General features: G+C 41.0%; 1 pseudogene; it reads left to right on the plus strand.

Moving 5' to 3' along the window:
* Positions 1-77: 77 nt before the first annotated feature.
* On the plus strand, positions 78-11,330 carry LOC139360818 (polyadenylate-binding protein 1 pseudogene; annotated as a pseudogene).
* The last annotated feature ends 11,821 nt before the right edge of the window (positions 11,331-23,151 follow it).

Here is a 23,151-nt window from a genome sequence, read left to right on the forward strand (position 1 = left end):
CCAATGTCAAATAGACTTGATTTTTAGAATCAAATGGAATTACAGTGCAACCTTGGTTTTTATTCCCTTCACTGCTATAAGTGTGGGCAGGTACTGGTTTATATGTTATAACTTCTGTTTTATCTGTGTTGTGTAGTTGAATGGCTTAATCGTTGAGTGGTAAAATAAAAGACTATATTCCAATACAAGAATCCTGGAAAGATTTATGTGAATGACATTTTAAGTAGGTGCATCTTTGCTGTTTCTTGTATTCTTGCCATTGCTCTGACACCTCCCTTGCTTGCCCTCTATATATACAAAAACTTGTAGATGTGCACATGTGTTTGTACTTCTGTCTTCCATTTCTATCTTCAACCTCTTTTTTTTTTTTTTTTTGAGACGGAGTCACTCTGTCGCCCAGGCTAGAGAGCAGTGGCGGGATCTCGGCTCACTGCCAGCTCCGCGCCTCGGGTTCACGCCATTCTCCTGCCTCAGCCTTCCGAGTAGCGGGACTACAGGCGCCCACCATGACGTTCGGCTAATTTTTTGTATTTTTAGTAGAGACGGGGTTTCACTGTGTTAGCCAGGATGGTCTCAGTCTCCTGACCTCGTGATCCGCCCGCCTCGGCCTTCCAAAGTGCTGGGATTACAGGCGTGAGCCACTGCCCCTGGCCCTATCTTCAACCTCTTAAACATATTGCTTAAGCCACTAAGATTTCCTTGTTTCAAGTAAATCATCTCATTGTGATACCTGGTGTCTTTTTTTTATAGTTTCATTTCCTCTGAAACTATAGCAGAGCCATCTGTCATTGGCATCATAACTCAGTTTCTTAGGATAGTTTTGATGTAGTCAGCTCTTCAACTCATGACCTTCCCGGGTTTTAAGTTTAGTGTCATTCATGATTTTATTATTTGAAACTCAGTACCACCACCAAAAAGTTTGTGCTGTAGACGGTGAAGCCAAAGCACAGGCATCTTAGGTCAGTGAAAAGGATCCAGACATAAATTAGCCAGGTGTGGTGGTGCATGGCTGTGGTCCCAGCTACTCGGGAGGCTGAGGTGGTAGAATCACTTGAGCCCGGGAAGTCAAGGCTGCAGTGAGCTGTGATCACGCTGTTGCACTCCAGCCCAAGTGACAGCGAAACCTTGTCTCAAAAAAAAAGGCCCCAGATACCTAGAAGAGAGGATTCGATAAATCTGGGTGGATTATAAACTGAACTCTTATAATGGTCATTTTAAAAAATAAGAAAGCAAGTCCAGTTTATTTGAGGTCTTTGAATTTAGACAAGATTTAACCATAAGACCTTTTATGGATTACTAATAACTATATTTGAATTAGCTAAATTTTTCTGGTTGCTGTTAGACATTGTATTAAGTACTCTATATAAATTATTTAATCATCACAGTGACTGAGGTGAAAGTATGCCACCCATTTTATAGGTAATGCAGCTGAGATACAGATGTTTGGTAATTTGCCCAGGTCACATAGTAAGTAGCAGATTATTTGCAATCATCTTTGATGCAGAGTTATCTTCCTTGTGCTCTTAATCCCACTACTATATGTAATATTTATCCCAAGCCCTAGACTAGACTGCTTATGAGGTGTAATTTCTTAGAATAAACATCAGTTTTGGCTGGTTTGCCAAGAAAAAAAAGGCCAAATCGGTTTTTGTTTGTTTGTTTTTTTGAGACAGAGTCTCGCCCTGTTGCCCAGGCTGGAGTGCAATGGTGTGATCTCGGCTCACTGCAGCCTCCGCCTCTGGGTTCAAACGATTCTCCTGCCTCAGCCTCCCGAGTAGCTGGGATTACAGGCGCCTACTACCACGCCCAGCTTATTTTTGTATTTTTAGTAGAGACAGGGTTTTACCGTGTTGGCCAGGCTGGTCTCGAACCCCTGATCCCATGATCTGCCCGCCTCAGCCTCCCAAAGTAGTGGTATTACAGGCGTGAGCCATCGCGCCCGGCTGCAATTTTTTTTTTTTTTTGGAGGATTAATGGTAATATACTGTAAATTCAGTAAAGCACTGGGCATTACCAGATACACACACCTTAGCACTGTGAATAACATGAACTATCATTTTAGCAGTTTAAGTGTACCTTGTAATCAGCCCTAGGGCAAATGGTATCGAGGTGTTTTATTTCCAGAAGTCTCAAAATAGGCTGGAATAAAAATTTGGGGAATTCATCAACACAGACAATGGGTCCACGTCCTGCAGCTGCAGCTGCTGCAGCTACTCCTGCTCTGCACACCGTTCCACAGTATAAACATGATGCGGGAGTTCGCAATACTCAGCAACATCTTAATGCACAGCCACAAGTTACAATGCAACAGTCTGCTTATTCATGTACAAGGTCAGGAACATTTGATTGCTTCCATGTTGGCATCTGCCCCTCCTCAAGAGTAAAAGCAAATGTTGGGTGAACGGCTGTTTCCTCTTATTCAAGCCATGCACCATACTTTTGCTGGTAAAATCACTGGCATGTTGTTGGAGATTGATAATTCAGAACTTCTTCATATGCTTGAGTCTCCAGAGTCACTCCATTCTAAGGTTGATGAAGCTGTAGCTGTACTACAAGCCCACCAAGCTAAAGAACCTGCCCAGAAAGCAGTTAACAGTACCACCGGTGTTCTAACTGTTTAAAATTGATCAGGGACCCCGAAAAGAAACTTGGCTTCATCGAAGAAAAATATCTAAACATCGAAAAACTTAAATATTATGGGAAAAAATTGCAAAATATAAAATAAAAAAGGAAAGGAAACAGCCTTATGTACCGAGCAAATGCCAGGTCTAGCAAACATAATGCTAGTCCATGATTAAAAAAAAACACACACAACAAAGTAAAATATAAAAAATTAATGTTTTATACACCCTGGGAAAAAGAATTTTCAGCAAAGTACAAAAATTTAAAGCATTCCTTTCTTTAATTTTGTAATTCTTTACTGTGGAATAGCTCAAAATGTCAGTTCTGTTTTGAGTAACAGAATTGATAACTCAGCAAGGAAACGTAATTTGGATTATAAAATTCTTGCTTTAATAAAAATTCCTTAAACAGTGGAAAAAAAAATTGGGGAATTGTTAAACGGTTATCTCAGCCCCTTATTACATGTGCTCTTGGCCCCAATTATGACAATTTGAAATATTAAATGACTAGAAAGATTGAAATGCAGCTTTTTAAAAATATACCCTGCTGGGTGCAGTGGCTCACATCTGTAATCCCATCACTTTGGGAGGCCGAGGCAGGCAAATCACAAGGTCAAGAGATCGAGACCATCCTGGCCAGCATGGTGAAACCCCACCTCTACTAAAAATACACAAATTAGCAGAATGTGGTGGCACACACCTGTAGTCCCAGCTACTCGGGAGGCTGAAGCAGGAAAATCGCTTGAACCTGGGAGGCAGAGGTTGCAGTGAGCCGAGATAGTGCCACTACACTCCAGCCTGGTGACAGAGAGAGACCATCTCAAACAAAATATAAATATATATGTATATATATGCATATATATGTGTATTTATATGCATATATATGTGTATTTATATGCATATATGTATACATATACGTGTGTGTAGATATACACGTATATGTATATATATACACATATACACATACATATGCACATATATACATACACATATGTGTGTATATATGTGTGTGTGTGTGTGTGTGTGTGTATGCCAGCCAGTTTATTAGTATGCAAGTAAATGCACTTTAAAGTTAGTTGCCTTGGGCAGCCATCAGCATTCCAAGAACTTTATTGCTGAGAAGATATTTAGAACTCGTTTAAATAGCTTTTAGAAACAACTTTATGAACCACTGCAAACAGCAACCATATTCAATTTGTTCACTTTATTTGCTACCCTTGAGATGAATCTGCTGTTTCCAAGAATTATCTTTTTTTTTCTGGATGAATGGAGATTTGCCATCCTTAAGCATATTCAGAAATGTACTATGCACTCTAAAAGCAATAGCAAACAAAGCATTTCCAAATAATCAGTTTAGTAGTATTTAGAGTAAGTAAATGGCTGCTGAGGGTAGTACTTTGAAAAGATTATTACAGCTCCTTCAACATTTGAAGCACAGGGAGAAAGACAATCCCCACCCACAAAGAACCAGCATTTAGTGAGGAGACATGTAAATAGATAAAATAGTAGGCTGGGCACAGTGGTTCACGACTGTAACCCCGGCACCTGGGGAGGCTAAGGTGAGCGGATCACCTGAGGTCAGTTGTTTGAGACCAGCCTCACTAACATGGTGAAATCCCATCTCTACTAAACATTCAAAAACATTATCCAGGTGAGGTGATGTGTGCCTGTAGTCCCAGCTACTCGGGAGGCTGAGGCAGGAGAATCGCTTGAACCCAGGAGGTGGAGGTTGCAGTGAACTGAGATCACGCCACAGCACCCCAGCCTGGGAAACAGCAAGACTCTGTCTCAAAAACAAAAAATAGATAACATAGTACCAAAACCTTAAGAAATGTACATACTGTAATTATCCATCTCCATTCAAATATGTTGTAACTGCTAGATCTGGTGTGTGTTTGAGGAGTAAAGTTTATGGGTGAATAAGGGCTCATCTGAATCTCGTTTGTTTTCTTGTTTCCTCAGGAGATAAATGTGTATTGTGCTCCTACTATTAATACGTTCTTGGCATTCTGCTGGTCTGTGGTTTCTCTTCCCTGTGTCTTAGGTAGGGTGGGGACCTGAAGTCTAAAATATTGCTGAGTTTCTCAGTGGACAGTGTTGGTAACTGTGGTGTACCTACTTCTTAAAATTCACAATTTGTCTTCTATATGCACCAAATGCTCTAGAATAGCACTGTCCAGTAGAATATAATGCATCACCACATGTAGTGTTAAATTTTCTGGCAACCACATTACAAAAGGTAATGTGTAAAGATACTAATTTTAATAATGTTTTCATTTAACCCAGTAAATATTTAAACATGTAATCAATATAAAAATTATTAGTGGAATATTTGTATTTTTTTCATACTGAGTTTTCAAATTCTGGTGTGTATTTTACACTTATAATACATTTCAATTTGGACAAGGCACATTCCAAATGCTTAATAACCACAAGTGGCTAGTGACTACCATACTGAACAGTGCAGCTCTAGAACAATATGGAGGAATGTGATTAAGGTAAGTAGGATGCAAATGGGGTTGACTTTTAAAAGTTCGCTCATGAATGTGCATAGGCACATCTTACCTGCTTAAGTACACCACGCCAGAACTAAAGCCTCATTCTTTTAATTGTGCATCAAAACTGTCCAGGCTTACAAGGCTTCCACCTTTCTCCTTCCCTTTAAAAAAAAAAAATTAAATTTTTTTGAGACAGAGTCTCACTCTTGCCCAGGCTGGCATGCAATGGTGTGATCTTGGCTCACTGCAACCTCCGCCTCCCGGGTTCAAGCGATCCTCCTGCTTCAGCCTCCCTAGTAGCTAGGACTACAGGCGTGTGCCACCACACCAGGCTAATTTTTGTATTTTTAGTAGAGACAGGGTGTCACCATGTTGGCCAGGCTGATCTCGGACTCCTGACCTCACATAATCAACCCACCTCAGCTTCCCAAAGTGCTGGGATTACAGGTGTGAGCCACTGTGCCCAGTCCCCTTCCCTTTTGCGGTTAAAAGAATACACTTCCAGCTGGGTGCAGTGACTCATGCCTGTAATCCCAGTACTTTGGGAGACTGAGGCGGGTAGATCATCTGAGGTCAGGAGTTTGAGACCAGCCTGGCCAACACGGTGAAAATCCATCCCTACTAAAGATACCAAAAAAAAAAAATTAGCCAGGCGTGGTGGCGTGCGCCTGTAATCCCAACTACTCGGGAAGCTGAGGCAGGAGAATTGCTTGAACCTGGGAGGCGGAGGGTGCAGCAAGCCGAGACTGCGCCACTGTCCTCAAGCCTGGGCAACAGAGTGAGACTCCATTTCAAAAACAAATACATATATACATACACTCCCTACCAAAGTTTGAAATCTATTAAGAATTAGCAAAAGCAAAAGAACTTGGCTGGCTGAGGATCCTGTGATTAGAAGTTAGGAAAGCCTACCTCAACTGCAGCATTATATAGCGGCCGATAAATAGCAGTTGTTTATTTATTGCAGGAACGAGCACCCAAACTTTTACATAGAGCTTCTCTTAGTTCAGTTTGTAATATATGTTAAAATAATACAAATAAATAACTTCCAAGCAGTTCATCTGAAATAGCTGTATTTGAATATTCCTGGCATTTGTTAGGAACAGCTAACCTGGATTTACCATCTGTTTCCACTTTGTAGTTAAGTACTAAGTGATACCATATGTTTAAGTGAGTTTTAAGTTAGTTTTCTGGGGTGGAAGGAGAAAAGTTGACAATATGAGAATAAAGGGCTGCCAGATCAGAATGAAAGCAAGTATTTTCCAACACCAAGTCTCTAATGCCATTTCTGAAAGTGTGTTTTGTTTTGTTTTGTTTGGCAACATGGAGTGAAATATTAACAGTTCTCTGAAGAAAGAGCCTTTGGAGTTGAGGTTTTGGAGAAAGATGATTCGTTTGACTTAGTTTGTGCTTTCTGTGTGAGTGTAACATAACACTTTCTGTGGCCTTTTAATTTAAGAATCTGAAAACCAGCCGGGCATGGTGGCTCATACCTATAATCCCAGCAATTTGGGAGGCCGAGGCAGGAGGATCACTTGAGGCCAGGAGTTTGAGACCATCTTTGGCAACATAGTGAGACCCCGTCTCTATATAAAACAAACAAAATAATCTGAAACCCTACTTAGTAGTAGAGGACAGATGTTGGTTTCTAGCGTGGGTAACTCCAACCTGTCTGTAGTACATGAATCCAACTGCTTACTTGGAAGATGCCAGAGAAGCACATCACTCAGTCTTTCTCTTTTTCTTTCTTTCTTTCTCTCTTTCTTTCTTTCTTTCTTTCTTTCTTTTTTTCCTTTCCTTTCCTTCCCCTTTCTTTCTTTCTTTCTTTCTTTCTTTCTTTCTTTCTTTCTTTCCTTTCTTTCTTTCTTTCTTTCTTTCCTTTCTTTCTTTCTTTCCTTTCTCTTTCTTTTTATAATCTTGGGTGTAGCCCGATCTAGATTGAAGGTAAAAATTCAGGAAAATTCATTCATTCTGTTTTGCCTTGGCCCTCCCCTTTCCTGGAAGAAACAAAATAATGGAACAGTGTCTGTTGGCACGCAGGTACAAGATTGCTCCTAAAACGGGAGACCAACTCAACAATCAACTAAGCCCAAATTCTGCCCAATCGTTCTGATGGAAAAGAAACTTTCCCCTAATAATGACGCTATCTTTTTTTTTCCTTGCTGCAGTAGGCACTGAGAAGTTATCTTCTTCAGCATCTGAATTAATCCCCTTTCCCCACTTTTGGGGACCAGAAGCATCTATGTATTTAAACAGGAAAATCACTCAGTCTGATCTGCTAAATAGAAATTACATTCCAAGCTTCATTTTAGTATAGGTGCTGTTTAATAGCCCTTGTACAGACATGGGCCCTGACTGAACCCTTTCTCTGTCTTTTAAAGACAGGTCAAAACCACCTGCAGGGAAAAAAAAAGCTGGAGAGGACATTTGGTTCTTTGCTTCTAACCTACCCCAAGATGTTCCCTTCAGTATTGTTATTGGTATGGTTGATTTTTTTTTTTTTTTTTTTTTGAGAGAGAGAGTCTCACTCTGTTGCCCAGGCTGGAGTGCAGTGGTGTGATCTTGGCTCACTGCAACCTCCACCTCTTGGGTTCAAGTGATTCTCCTGCCTCAGCCTCCCAAGTCGCTGGGATTACAGGCCCGCACTACCACACCAGGGTAATTTTTGTATTTTTAGTAGAGACGGGGTTTCGCCATGTTGGCCAAGCTGGCCTCAAACTCCTGACATCAGGTGATCCACCGGCCTCAGCCTCCCAAAGTGCTGGGATTACAGGCGTGAGCCACGACAGCTGGCCGGTATGTTTAGTTTTTTAATACCTTATAAGTTAACTGCCCAGCATATATAAACTAGACCTGACTTAGGCCTTATTTCGTGTTCCAAAATTTCAGCTTATAAACCAAAGCCTAGAAATGAGTGGGCTAGATTCCTGACTCTGACATCTTTGTGGATGACTCAAATATCTACCTATAACTGTTCCAAAGAGGTACCATGAGACTCACAGGAAAGTATACTGCAATTTATACCATCCACCCTCTCCGGTCACCACCACTCTACTACACACTCTTTGCTCCCACTGAAAGGTTAACATGAACTGCCAGCGTGTCCTTGAAAGGGAGGGGGAGATAGAGAGATAGTTACAGATTGATGAGTAGGTCATATACCAAAATATGTTGAATGCTTATTAGCTGCCAGGCCTTTTTACATTTGTCCTCTTAATGTGTTATTCATAACAATTTGGGAGCAATTGGATATTTGCATTTTATAACAGAATCAGAGGTTAAGTGACATGCTCCAGGTCCCACTGCCAGTATTGATCATTCAAGAAAATATTTAAGCTGGGCACAGTGGCTCATGCTTGTAATCACAACACTTTGGGGGGCTGAAGTGGGAGAATTGCTTGAGGCCAGGAGTTCAAGACCAGCCTACACCACATAGTGAGATCCTGTCTTTACATAAATAAATAAATAAATAAATAAATAAATAAGTACTAGGAATCTATGTCTCAAGCACTGTTCCAAGTACAAGGGGTACTGTGGTCAACAAGACCAAGACCCCTGCCATCATGGAGGTTGCATTCTAATAGGGATAGGCAGATAATATTTTTGTAAATACAAATTCAGATAGTGCATTAATGCTGGGAAGAAAAGAAAATGGGGTGATGTGATTGTGACTGAGATGCGATAGGGTGGTTGGAGAAAACCTGAGGAGTTGATCACAAGCTGAGACCTGAATGAATAGATGGAGGCAGAACCTTCCAACCCCAGGGAATGAACTCAGCTCATTATCTGGAAGGAGGAAAAGGGGCAGTGTTAAAGTGGGGAAGCAGTACGAGATAAGGCAGGGCTGGTTCATAAAGGTTGTATGGTCCAAGGAAGGGAGATAAAATTTCATTCTGAGATGAGAAGCTGTTGGAGAGTCTTAATCATAGGAGTGAAATACTCTTACTTAAATAATACTAAGTGGCAAAATCAGGGCTAGAAGACAGATCTGACTCTAGGGCCACTGCACAACACCACAGCAGAAGACTTTCCCATACCTATCCTTTCCTTCCCCAGGTGGAAGTGCAGGGAAGCTGGGTACACAGTACCCTGGAGACGGCTCTGCCTTGCAGAGACGGCTTTTGACTTCTCTTTCCAGGTTTCCTTCCTTTCCTAAGAAACTCAGCTTGTGAGATCCATATAAACAGTGATGTAGCTCTTCGTGTTATTTTAATCTAATCTGGTTTGAATGACCTTAAAAAAAAAAAAAAAAAAAAAAGTTAAGACGGAGTCTTGCCCTTTTGCTCAGGCTGCTCTCAAATTCCTGAGCTCAAGCAATCCTTCCACCTTGACATCCCAAAGTGCTAGGATTACAGGCGTGAGCCACCACAGCCGACCTGAATGACCTTTTTCTGCCATCACTGAGAAAATTATCAGATAGGACCCAATATCACAAATTAAACAAAACAAGTTTCTCCCTGATAACTGGGCCAGCATTATTTTGTTTGTTCACTAATAACTGTAGGGATAAGGGTTGTCCAGATAATGAAGAAAAGGGACAGCTGAGTTCTGAATTTTTTAAAGAGCTGATTACACAAATCCTTTTCATTAGATGCCTCTTGGTGATTTCTTTACTTGTTAGTGATTTTACTGATGGGTAACCTAAATTCAACAAGTAAATTTAACATATATTTTGGAACAGCTAATATGCCCAGTCACCCAGTCCAGCTTCCTACACTGCAAATCATCCTGACTCAATTGGTGGCAGAAAAATGGGAGACTGGATTAGCTGTTTCCAGTTATTGTGGGGATATGGGGTCCCAATCTTGGCATCCAGGTTCTTAGTTCTGGAGTTCTGGGTTTCAGACATAGGTGCACAAGTTCTGGGGCAGCTATGGGAGCTAAAGGAAAGACAATTACTGAGCATAGGAGGCCAGCATAGGAGGCCAATCTACATGGAAATTAGCTCCTTTTCTGCTTGTTTTGATAGCAAACATTGCTTCTCTAGTCTAGATAATTAGGTCCATCTTACAGTCCTACCTCATCTCTCTTTCATGCCACTAATTGTTGGGGTGGATCTGATGGTGATTTCCTAGCCACATTCCCTCTGGATCCCAGCGAAGTCTAGGGATTTTTAGGGTTGCAGGTGAGTGCCCATGGAGCCTGACTCATCTGCAGAGGTGTCTTCTCAGGCTAAACAACAAGTTTTGGGAAGAGGCCCTAGTTCAGTTGGTGTGAAAAGAGATAATGGCCTCCTGAGTTGCTATGATATGGGCTTTAGTCCTATTTAGGACACTCACTTAGGAAAGTTAACTCCTGGGGGCTTCCCTGCTCAACCCCCCTCAAACTTCCCTCTATCTTTGTTCCTTCAAACAATCTATTCATCTGGAGATCCAACTGAATTATTAGAATGTGTCTGGATAAGGACATATGGCCCCAGGAACTTTGTTTAAGAGGCAATATAAGGGTCCAAGACCTTTACAGAAATGAGTGATAATCTATTGAGCAAATGGTCCATGGAGAGTTGAAGTGGGGACCTAAATTTGTAGTGAGAAGAATAAAGGTTTAGGAGCCAGTCAGGCTTAGATTCATAGTCCTTTTACAAGCTGTATGGTTTTAGATAACACACTTACCTTCTCTGAGTCTCAATTACTCCCAATTCTGCAAAGTGGGAGTAATGACGCCTACTTTGTTGGGATGCTTAGGGATCACATATGTAAATTTCCTAACATTTTAATGGTAGAGACATTATATTGAACTATAATTAATAAGGTAGAAAATCAGTACTATCCAGCAAGGGAGGAGGTAGCTGGGCCAACCTCCAGTGGCTGTGAGGTCGTGATTTTCAGACATTTTTCAAAGATTTTCAGACATTTTTCAAAGACTGAGTGTGTGAACTGGGACACCAGCTTCAATAAAGATGAAAACAAGCTGGACACAGTGGCTCACACCTGTAATTCCAGTGCTTCGGGAGGCCAAGGAGGAAGGATCACTTGAGGCCAGGAGTTCAAGCCTAGCCTGGGCAGCATAGAAAGACCTTGTCTCTACAAAAAAATAAATAGCCGGGTGTGGTGGCACATCACATGTCTAATCCCAGCTACCTGGGAGGCTGAGGCAGAGGATCACTTGAGCCCAGAAGTTTGAGGCTGTAGTGAGCTATGATCACACCACTAGACTCCAGCCTGGGCAACAAAGCAAGACTCTATCTCTTAAAAAAAAAAAAAAAGATAAATACATTGGCCAATGATCTTTGGATATCCAAGAAATTTTACCAGGTTTGTGTGAAGATGACAGGCAAGGAGACAGACACAGGTGCTCTAGAATAATACTTGTCCATTGTGAGACAGTACGAAGTAAACAAAAAAGCTCATATAACAAGTCCTTGCTTTACTAGGTAGGTATACTAGGATTACACCTAATTGCCTGCGAAGCAACAAATCAATGGCTGAACATTTGTTGCTATGGCAACCTTTTTTGCTCAACATCTAGCTGCTGTTTAGAGGCTACAACAGGAACTAGATAGGCAAATAATTAGATATATCAGGCATAAAACCAAACAAAAAAAATATGCTGGTGAAATAGGATAATTGGCATACACACACACAAAATCTTACAAAGGTTCTTTTAAAATGTGCATGTGTCTTGACAAAGATTCAATACATGTTGAGTGACGCTAAAAAAGAAATTTTGGATACAGCTAGAAAAGATTGAGAAGGGAAAGAAATGTGAAAAGTGTAGATTTTTAAGCCCAAGGAAAACTCTTCTCAGGAACCAGGGACTCTCAGAATCTTGCCTAGAATTTTCCTGTAATTGGAGGTCCTTTAATTTGAAGGTCCTCTTTGCTAGGAATGGCAGCTCCCAGGTATTCTTTGTCAATCTTTTGAAAAATTTTTATTGAGGCAATATCTTGCTCTGTTGCCCAGGCTGGAGTGCAATGATGAGATCATAGCTCACTGCAGCCTTGACCTCCTGGGCTCAAGCAATCCTCCTGCCTCAGCCTCCCAAATAGCTGGGACTACAGTCACACACCACCAAGCCTGGCTATTTTTTATTTTTTAATTTTTAGTAGAGACAAGGGCTTGCTATGTTGTCCAGGCTGGTCTCTTAACTCTTGGCCTCAAGCAATCCTCCTGCCTCAGCCTCCCAAAGTGTTGGGATTACAGGCATGGGCCACCACACCCAGCCTATCAACCTTTTAGACTCTGTTTCTAGGAACCTTCTATTTTTAATCAGCATCTCAAGGTCTGAGTTAAACTGAGATTTTCCTTTGTTCTTCTGAAAGGAGTGAAGCTATTCCTAGGTCAGAGATAACCTGCAAAAAAACCACGGAGGCCATTCATCCAGAGGGAACCCCTCCTCGTATTACGTCATCCACCACACAAAACCCTGCTAACTTTTCCTCAACATGCGCAGGATGTTTCAAGACTTCAGCCATCAGAGATTATAGCTGAGAAAAAAAGCAGTATTAGACCCTTCATTCTTCTCCAATACTGTTCAACTTTACCAACCCCATAGTATTGTTCCTTTAAGTCAAATTGTTTTTCTTTTGATTACAGAAGAAATTTCCTGATGGTTTACACCAATGACTCATAAATCTGTATCTCTAGACGTGATCCCTCCCTGGAACTTTAGTTTTTCGTAGTCGTTTGTTGAATATCTCAACCAGAATATTCTGCAGGCACTTTAGATACATGGAATATCTTCCATCTCAATAGGTGTCACTATGTAGTGTTCAGCAGTGGACTTGAACTGCTAGGCCTAGCTAATGAGTGGGCCATTTCTCAACAGACAGGATCATGAAATAGGCAAGAATTGTCTATGAAATCTTGAACATGACTGAGCCAGAACTGAAGGCTTCCTGTAAAGAGTTAGGAGTGGAGGCCCAGCTTAGTGTCTCACGCCTATAATCCTAATACTTTGGGAGGCCCGGGGGGCAGATCACTTGAGGTCAGGAGTTCAAGACCAGTAGAGATGGTGAAACCCCATCTCTACTAAAAACACAAAAATTTGCCAGTGGCAGGTGCCTGTAATCCCGGCTACTCGGGAGGCTGAGGCAGAAGAATTGCTTGAACCTGGGAGGTGAGGGTTGTAGCGAGTGGAGATCGGGCTCCATCTCAAAAAATAAAAAATAAAAACAGGAGGGGAGGTTAGAAAATCTACCCTAGGGCCGGACGCAGTGGCTCATGCCTGTAATCCCACCACTTTGGGAGGCCAAGGCGGACAGATCACCTGAGGTCAGGAGTTCAAGACCAGCCTGGCCAACATGGTGAAACCCCATCTCTACAAAAATACAAAAATTAGCTGGGCATGATGGCAGGTGCCTGTAATCCCAGCTACTCAGGAGGCTGAAGCAGGAGAATCACTTGAACCTGGGAGGCGGAGGTTGCAGTGAGCCGAGATTACGCCATTGCACTCCAGCCTGGGCAATAGAACCAGGCTCTGTCTAAAAAAAAAAAAGAAGAAAAAAGAAAAGAAAATCTACCCTAGGCCAGGCACGGTGGCTCATGCCTGTAATCCCAAAACTTTGGGAGGCCGAGATGGGTGGATCACTTGAGGTCAGGAGTTTGAGACCAGCCTCGCCAAAATGGTGAAACCCCACCTCTACTAAAAATACAAAAGTTAGCCCAGCGTGGTGGTGGGTGCCTGTAGTCCCAGCTACTCAGGAGGCTGAGGCAGAAGAATCGCTTGAACCTGGGAGGTGGAGGTTGCAGTGAGCCGAGATCACGCCATTGCACTCCAGTCTGGGTGACAGAGCAAGACTGTCTCAAAAAAAAAAAAAAAAAGAAGAAGAAGAAGAAGAGGAAGAAAATCTACTCTAGTAATATATATTTAAGTATATGACTGCTAAAAAAAATGTTGAGCTACCTAGAAGTGGAAAATCCAGTAGAAAAGTAGAACTCTCAAGGGAAATCTGACCAACAAGAAGAGCTAGAAGAATTTTGGTGTGAGGGAATGTGATGGAAGTGTGGGCAAGTTGATGCTGGAAAGTACATTGGTGAAAGTTGTTGAGTTTTGAGAGCTCCAAAGAAGAAGGTTAGATCTTAGGACAGTAATAAAGGTTGCAAAGTCTCAGTACTGCCCTAATAGTTGTGTAACATTGGGCCAGTCATCTGCCCTTTTGGCATCCCAGTGACCCTGTTTGTGAAATAAGGGATTTGGCCTAATTATTTTCCAGCTAATTCAATGTTTTATTTATTTATTTTTTACTTTCAAATAATTATAAGTTCTTCTCTCTCTCTTTTTTTAATTGAGATGGAGTCTCGCTCTGTCGCCCAGGCTAGAGTACAATGGCACGATCTTGGCTCACTGCAACCTCCGCCTCCCAGGTTCAAGTGATTCTCCTGTCTCAGGCTCCCAAGTAGCTGGGGTTACAGGTGCACCACTATGCCCAGCTAATTTATGTATTTTTAGTAGAGATGGGGTTTCACCATGTTGGTCAGGCTGGTCTCAAACTCCTGACCTCATGATCCGCCCATCTCGGCCTCCCAAAGAGCTGGGATTACAGGCCTGAGCCACCGCACCCAACTGAAATAATTATAAATTCACAGGAATTTGGAGAGATAGTAGAGAGGTAATGTATGCCCTCCACCCAGTTTCCCCCAATGGCTACATCTTAAGTAACTATAATACAATATCATAACCAGGAAATTGATACTGGTACAATGTGTGTGTGGTAGTTCTATGCTATCTTATAGTGTTTAAATCCTTACAGCCACCATAGCTATGAAGATACATAACTATTCCATCATCCTCAAAGATCTCCCTTACCTACCAATTTATATTCATACTCATACCTGCTTCACCCCCACCACTTTCCAACCCCTGGCAATCACTAATTCCTCTATCTCCATCATTTTGTCATTCTGAGAATGTTATATAAAAGGAATCACACACTCTGTGACTTGTTAAGACTGGCTTTTTGTCATTAGCCTAATGCCCTTGAGACCCATCCAAGTTGTTGCATGTATCAATCGTCTCTTCCTTTTTATTGCTGAGTAGTGTTTCATTGTGTGTATGTACCACAATGTTTAACCATTCACCTGTTATAGGACTTTCTGGTTGCTTCCAGCTTTTTGATATTACAAATAATTCCATGAATAATCATGTAGAGGTTTTGTGAGGACATAGGTTTTTACTCCTCAGAGATAAATGCCCAGGAGTACAGTTTTGGGTTGTGTGGTAATACATAATTAGCTTTTTTAAAAACTGGCAAACTATTTTCCACAGTGGCTGTAACATTTTACATTCCCACAGCAATGTATGAAAGAGATAATTTCTCCATGATCTCACCAGCATTTGGTATTATTTGGTAATATTTTATTTTATTTATTTATTTATTTTTATTTTATTTTATTTTTTTTTTGAGACAGAGTCTCGCTCTGCCGCTGGGGCTGGAGTGCAGTGGCCGGATCTCAGCTCACTGCAAGCTCTGCCTCTCGGGTTTACGCCATTCTCCTGCCTCAGCCTCCTGAGTAGCTGGGACTACAGGCGCCCGCCACCTCGCCCGGCTAGTTTTTTGTATTTTTAGTAGAGACGGGGTTTCACTGTGTTAGCCAGGATGGTCTCGATCTCCTGACCTCGTGATCCGCCCGTCTCAGCCTCCCAAAGTGCTGGGATTACAGGCTTGAGCCACCGCGCCCGGCTATTTGGTAATATTTTATAACCATTATTTAGCTGTTCTAATGAATGTGTAGTAACCTTCATTTGCATTTCCCTAATGCAAGTAATGTTGAACTTTTTCTTTTTTTTTCTTTTTTCTTTCTTTTCTTTTCTTTTGTCTTTTCTTTTCTTTTCTTTTATTGAGACAGGGTGTCACTCCATCCATTACCCAGGCTGGAGTGCAGTGGCACGATTATGGATCACTGCAGCCTTGACTTCCCAGGCTCAAGTGATCCTCTTGAGAAGGCATTTCGCCATGTTTCCCAGGCTGGTCTTGGACTCCTGGGCTCAAACAATCCTCCCACCTCAGCTTCCCAAAGTGCTGGTATTACAGGTGTGAGCCACTGTGCCCAGCCTTGAACGTCTTTTCATGTGATTATGTGCCATACATATATTGTCTTTAATGAAATGTGTCTTTATGTCTTTTGCCCATTTTTAAATTGGGTTGTTTGAGGTTTTTCTTTTTTTTTTTTTTTTCCAATATTCTGGATATGAGTTTTTTGTTAGGTATGTGATTTGCAAATATTTTCTCCCGGTGTTGCTTGTCTTTTTATCATCTTAACAAATTCCTTTGCAAAACGAAAGTTTTTACTTTTGAAGTCCAATTTATTATCTTTACTGTGAATTGTGCTTTTGGTGTCATGTCTAAGAAACTCCTCTCCAAGCTCTAGGTCCTGAAGATTTTCTCCTGTTTTCTTTTAAAAGTGTTGTAGTTTTACATTTTACATTTAAGTCTATGATCCCTTTTGAATTTATTTTTTGTCTTTTTGCCTATGGATAGCCAATTACTCCAGCACCATTTGTTAAAAAGTTTATCATTTCTCAATCAAATAATTTGTGAAAAATCAGTTGGTCATACTTGTGTGCCATACTATGTCAAGCTTCTCTATTCTATTCCATTGTTCTATACATCTGTTCCTCTACCAATACCACACAGTCTTAATTACTATAACAATAATAAGTCTTAAAATCACATGGAGCTGGGCACAGTGTTGAATGTCTGTAATCCCAGCTATTTGGGAGGCTGAGACAAGAGGATCCCTTAAGCCCAGGAGTTCAAGGCCAACCTGGACAACACAGCAAGATTTTGTCTCTAAAAAGAAAAAAAAAATCAGATGGAGTGATTCCTCCCACTTTATTCTTCTGCAAATAGCAGAATGATAGTATATGTCAATTTTTCCCAAATTGACATCTTTGTTGAGCCTTTCAGTCTATGAACACAGAATATCTTTCCAATTATATATGTCTTCCTTGATTTCTTTCATCAGTATTTTGAAATTTTCAGCAGAGATCCACTGTACATTTTGTTAAGTGTGCATCTAAGTATTTCATTTTCGTTGTAGTGATTAGAAATGCTATTGCATTTTCAACTTCAATTTCAACTTCAATTTCTGATAGTTTATAGAAATGTGATTGATTTTTGTATGTTGGTGTGTTGATATTGTATACTGAGGCTGAACTTACTAGTTCTATAAGGTTTTGGTATATTTCTGGGCATTTTCTATGTAGACCATCATGTCATCACCAAATAGTTTTATTTATTCCTTTCCAATCTATATACAACTTATTTATATTCCTTGCTTTCTTGTTTTGACTAGAACTTCCAATACTGTGTAAATAAGAGTGGTGGGAGTGGATTTGTATTTGTAGATGCTCTTTATCATGTTGAAGTAGTCCCTCTTCATTCCTAACTTGCTGCAAGTTGTTTGGTTGTTGTTTTTTTTAAATCATGAATAGGTGTTGGATTTCGTCAAATGCTTCTTCTGCACCAATTGGTAGGATCATATAACTGAAAAAAGATCATAGGATTCTTAATTTGTTGATATCTTTCTCTTGTCTGATTGTTCTAGCTAGGACTTCTAGTACTATGTTGAATAACAGTGGGCATCCTTGTAGTGTTACAGATCACAGACAAAAGGCTTTCAGTTTTTCCCCATTTGGTATGATACTAGCTGTGGGTCTGTTGTATATGGCTTTTATTATGTTTAGGTATGTTCCTTCTATCCCAAGTTTTTTTGAGGATTTTTATTATAAAGGATGTTGAATTTTATCAAATGCTTTTTCAGCATTCATTGAAATGATCATATGATTTTTACCCTTAATTCTATTTATATGATGTATCACATTGATTGATTTGTGTATGTTGAACCATCCTTGTATCCCTGGGATAAATCCCACTTGGTCAGGATGAATGATCTTTGTAATGTGTTGTTGAACTCAGTTTGCTAATATTTTGTTGAGGATATTTGCATCAATATTCATCAGAGATATTGGCCTGTAGTTTTTTTTGTTTGTTTTTTTTTAACATGTCTTTGTCTGGTTTGGGCATCAGAGTAGTACTGGCCTTGAAGAATGAGTTTGGAAGTATTCCTTCCTCCTCTACTTTTCAAAATAGTTTGAGTAGGATTGGTATTAGTTATTCTTTAAATGTTTGGTAGAATACAACAGTGAAGCCATTGGGTTCCAGGTTTTTCTTTACTGGGAGACTTTTTATTATGGCTTTGTTTTCATTACTTGTTATTGGTCTGTTCAGGATTTGGATTTCTTGCGTTTACAATCTTGGTAGGTTGTATGTATCTAGGAATTTGTCCCTTTTTTCTAGATTTTCCTATTTATTGGCATGTAGTTACTTGTAGTAGCCACTCATGATCCTTTGAATTTCTGTATTATCAGTTGTAATGTCTCCCTTTTCATTTCTGATTTAATGTATTGGGATTTTCTCCTTTTTCTGAGTTAGTCTGGCTAATAGTTTGTCAGTTTTGTTTAACTTTTCTAAAAATCAACTTTTTGTTTCATTGACCTTTTGTATTATTTTTATTTCTATTTTATTTTATTATATCTATTTCTGCTCTGATCTTTATTATTTCTTTTCATCTACTAATTTTGGCTTTGGTTTGCTCTTGCTTTTCTAGTTCTTTAAAAGGCATTATTAGATTGTTTATTGGAAGTTTTTCCTGTTTTTTTGATATAGGTACTTATAGCTATAGAATCCCCTCTGAGTACTGCTTTTACTGTATCCCATAGGTTTTGGTATGTTGTGTTTCCATTATTATATGTTTCAAGAAATTTTTCAATGTCCTTCTTAAGTTCTTCATTGACTCACTGTTCATTCAGAAGCATATTGTTTAATTGCCATGTATTCATATAGTTGCCTTGCCAAAATGCCACTTTTTTTTTTTTTTTTGAAACAGAGTCTCTCTCTGTCACCTAGGCTGGAGTGCAGTGGCATGATCTCAGCTCACTGCAACCTCCACCTCCCAGGTTCAAGCCATTCTGCTGCCTCAGCCTCATGCATAGCTGGAATTACAGGTGCCTGCCACCATGCCCCACTAATTTTTGTATTTTAGTAGAGACGGGGTTTCACCATGTTGGCCAGGCTGGTCTCAAACTCCTGACCTTGTGATCCTCCCACCTCAGCCTCCTAAAGTGCTGGGATTACAGGCATAAGCCACTGCGCCTGGCCCCAGTTTTTTTTTGTTTTTGTTTTTGTTTTAAAGTTCTAGTTGTATTCCATTATGGTCAGAGAAGATGCTTAATATTATTTCAAGTTTTTGAATGTTTTAAGACTTGTTTTGTGACCTAACATATGGTCTATCTTTGAGAATAATCCATGTGCTGAGGAAAAGGTTTATTCTATACCTCTTAGAAAAAATGTTCTGTAAATATCTGTTAGATCCATTTGATCTATATTGCAGATTAAGTCTGATGCTTCTTTGTTGATTTTCTGTCTGGAAAATCTGTCCAATGCTGAAAGTACAGTGTTGAAGTCTCCAACTATTATTGTATTGGGGCCTATCTCTCTGCTTAGCACTAATAGTATTTGCTTCGTATATCTGGGTGCTCCAGTGTTGGTTGCATATTATTTACAATTGTTACATCCTCTTGCTGAATTGATCCCTTTATCATTATATAGTGCTCTTGTCTCTTCTTATAGTTTTTTTTCTTGAAATTTATTTTGTCTCATATAAGCGTAGTGACTCCTGCTCTTTTTTGGTTTCCATTGGCATGGATTATCTTTTTCCATCCCTTTATTTTCAGTCTATGTGTGTCTGTTTTTTTGTTTTTTGTTTTTTGTTTTTTTTTTTTTTTGAGACAGAGTTTCGCTCTTGTTGTCCAGGCTGGAGTGCAATGGCGCAATCTTAGCTCACCGCAACCTCCGCCTCCCAGGTTCAAGCAATTCTCCTGCCTCAGCCTCCTGAGTAGCTTGGATTGCAGGCATGTGCCACCATGCCCGGCTAATTTTGTATTTTTAGTAGAGACGGGGTTTCTCCATGTTGGTCCGGCTGGTCTCGAACTCCCAATCTCAGGTGATCTGCCCACCTCAGCCTCCCAAAGTGCTGGGATTACAGGTGTGAGCCACTGTGCACAGCCCTATTCGTGTCTTTATAGGTGAAGTGTATTTCTTGTAGGCAATAGATTAAGGAGTCTTGTTTTTTCATCCATTCACCTACTCTATGTATTTTGGTTGCAGAGTTTAGTCTATTTATATTCAATGTTATTATTGATAAGTAAGGACTTACTCTTACCATTTTATTATTTGTTTTCTAATTGTTTAATGGTCTTCTCTTCATTCTTTCTCTCCTTTCTGCCTTCCTTTTACTGAAGTGATTTTCTTTGATGGTATGTTTTAATAGTTTGCTTTTTATTTTTTGTGTATCCTTTGTATGTTTTTTGGTTTGAGGTCACACCTCTCCGATTCTCCGAGATTGGTACCTGGTGCCTTATTTAGTTCATTTAGTGAGGTCATGTTTTCCTGGGTGTTGGTGGTGCTAGTATATGTTCTTCAGTGTCTGGACATTCAAAGGTTAGATATTTATTGTAGTCTTCACTGTCTGGGCTTATTTTTTAGCTGTACTTTTTGGGATGGCTTTTCAGATATTTGAAAGGACTTAGGTATTGTGATCTAAGCTGTATCTGCTGTAGAGGGAACCCCAAGCCTAGTAACACTGCAGTTCTTGCAGACTTGTAGAGGTACCATCTTGATGGTCTTGGACCAGATTTGTGAGAATTATTTGAGTTACCAGGCAGATATTCTTGTTTCCTTCCCTTACTTTCTAGCAAACATAGAGTTTCTCTCTGTTCTGAGCTACCTAAAGTTGGGGGTGGAGTGACACAAGCACCCATGTGGCCACCACCACCGTGACTGCACTGGGTCAGACCTGAAGCCAGCACAGCACTGGATCTCACCCAAGGCCTGCTAAAACCACTCCCTGGCTACTGCCTATGTTTGCTCAAGCCTGTAACCACTCCATGGCTACTGCCTGTGTTTGCTCAAGGCCCTGGGGCACTACAATCAGCAGGTGGCAAAGCTAGCCAGGCCTATATCATTTCCTTCAGGGTGGCGGGTCCCCCAATCCCCGGGTGGGTCCAGAAGTGCCATCTCAAGTCAGGGACTGGAGTCAAAAACTTTAGAAGTCTATGTGGTGTTCTACTCTATTGCAGCTGACCTGGTACTCAAACCACACAACCCAGACTTTCCCACTTTTCCCTCCCCTTTCTAAAGGCAGAGGAGTCTCACACCCTAACCACTACCACCCCAGGCCATGAGGAGTACTGCCAGACTATTGCCAATATTCCCTTAAGGCCCAAGGTCTCTTATGTCAGCTTGTCGTGAACGCTGCCTGCCCTGGGCAGTGGGCTCCTCTCTGGCCCAAGGCAGGTCCCAGAAATGCCATCCGAGTCGAGTACGGGAATCGGGGAGTCCTGGGGCCCGCTTTTTACTCTAAGCTCCTGTTGCTGTGCTGGTATCTAAGGTACAAGACAAAGTCCCCTTTATTTTTCCATCTGCTTTTCTCAAGCAGGAGTTTTGCCCATAGCCACTACAGCTGATAATGTGCTGAGTCTCACCTGAAGCTAGCAAGTCTCAGGCTCACCCAAGGCCCTCGATGTAGTACCTGGCTGTCGCTGCTGGTTATTCAAGGCCCAAGGGCTCTTCAGTTAGCAGGTGACAAATGCTGGCAGGACTAGGTTCTGTCCTTCAGGGCAACAGGTTCCCTTCTGGCCCAAGGTGTGTCTATAAATGTCATTTTGCAGCTAGGTCCTGGAATGGAGGCCTCATGTCTCTGACTGGTGCCCTATCCTACTGTTGCTGAGCTGGCATCCAAGATGCAAGATAAAGTCCTCCCTACTCTTCCCTCTCCTCTCCTCACCTCTCTTCCCTCTCCTCTCCTCAAGCAGAAGGAAGGGGTCTCTTTTGGAGCTGCAGGCTGTGTAGCCTGGAGTTAGGGGAGGGGTGATGCCAGCACTCCCTTGGCTACCCCAGTTGGTGTCTCAGTATATTGTATTTTGGAATATTCATAAACTCAGGTTAAAAGACATCTTCCAGGAACTATTTTCTCATTGCAATCAGATCCATGCATTACGGGTCAACAGCACCCAACTGGTAGAGACAGCATCAGAGGCAGCCCTTAGTCCAAGAGAACTAAGCAGCACCTTGCATGGCCTCTGGATCAATTGCCAGTGAGGGGCTGCCAAACTGTGGGTGGTACCTGAAAGTGCTATCCCAGATGAGCCCCCAAATTTGTAACCACCTGACAGGTTCAACTTGCCTGCTGCCCAGATAGATTAATTTATCAAGACAGAGGAACTACAATAGAGAAATACTTTAAAACATGTAGAGCCACCTAAATGGAAGACCAGAGTTTTATTACTACTCAAATCTGCCTCTCCCAAAATTTAGAGGCTAGGGTTTAAAAAAAAAAAGTTTGGCAGGCAGGGGGCTAGGCAATGGGTGCTGCTGATTAGTTGGAGATGCAATTATAGGAGTGTGGAAAATGGTCCTTTGTCACTGAGTCTGCTTCTGGGTGGGGGCCACAGGACCAGTTCAGTCATGAGTTGTGAGTCCGAGTGAAGTCATCTGGTCATCAGAAATGCAAAAGTCTAAAAAGACATACCAAAAGGCCAATCTTAGGTTCTTCAATAGTGATGTTATTTACAGGGGTAAGCGGGGAAGTTACAAATCTTGTGACCTCCAGAACAATGGCTGGTAGTCATTTAAACCTACATCTTAGAATTCAGGGCCCTTTCATAATCCTAATCTTGTGGACTTTTATTAGTTTTATAAAGGTGGTTAGTTTGGCAAAGGGCTATTATCATTTAAACTATAAATTTCTCCCAAACTTGGCCCACATCCAGGAATGATCAAGGAAAGTCTGGAGGTTAAAGGCAAGAGGTTAAAGGTTAGATGAGATCGCTTCCACTGTCATAATTTTCTCACTGTTATAATTTTGGCTGGGATGAAAGTCTGGGCTCTCTACATAGTCTTCTGTAACTGCCCAGTGAGTTCACCTTGCCTGTTCCCTAGACAGAGCCAATTTATCAAGATAGGAAAATTGCAATAGAAAAAGAGTAATTCATGCAGCACTGGCTGTGTGGGAAACCGGAGTTTTGTTCTT

Source organism: Macaca nemestrina, chromosome X, assembly GCF_043159975.1.
Source record: "Macaca nemestrina isolate mMacNem1 chromosome X, mMacNem.hap1, whole genome shotgun sequence".
NCBI classification, from domain to species: domain Eukaryota; kingdom Metazoa; phylum Chordata; class Mammalia; order Primates; family Cercopithecidae; genus Macaca; species Macaca nemestrina.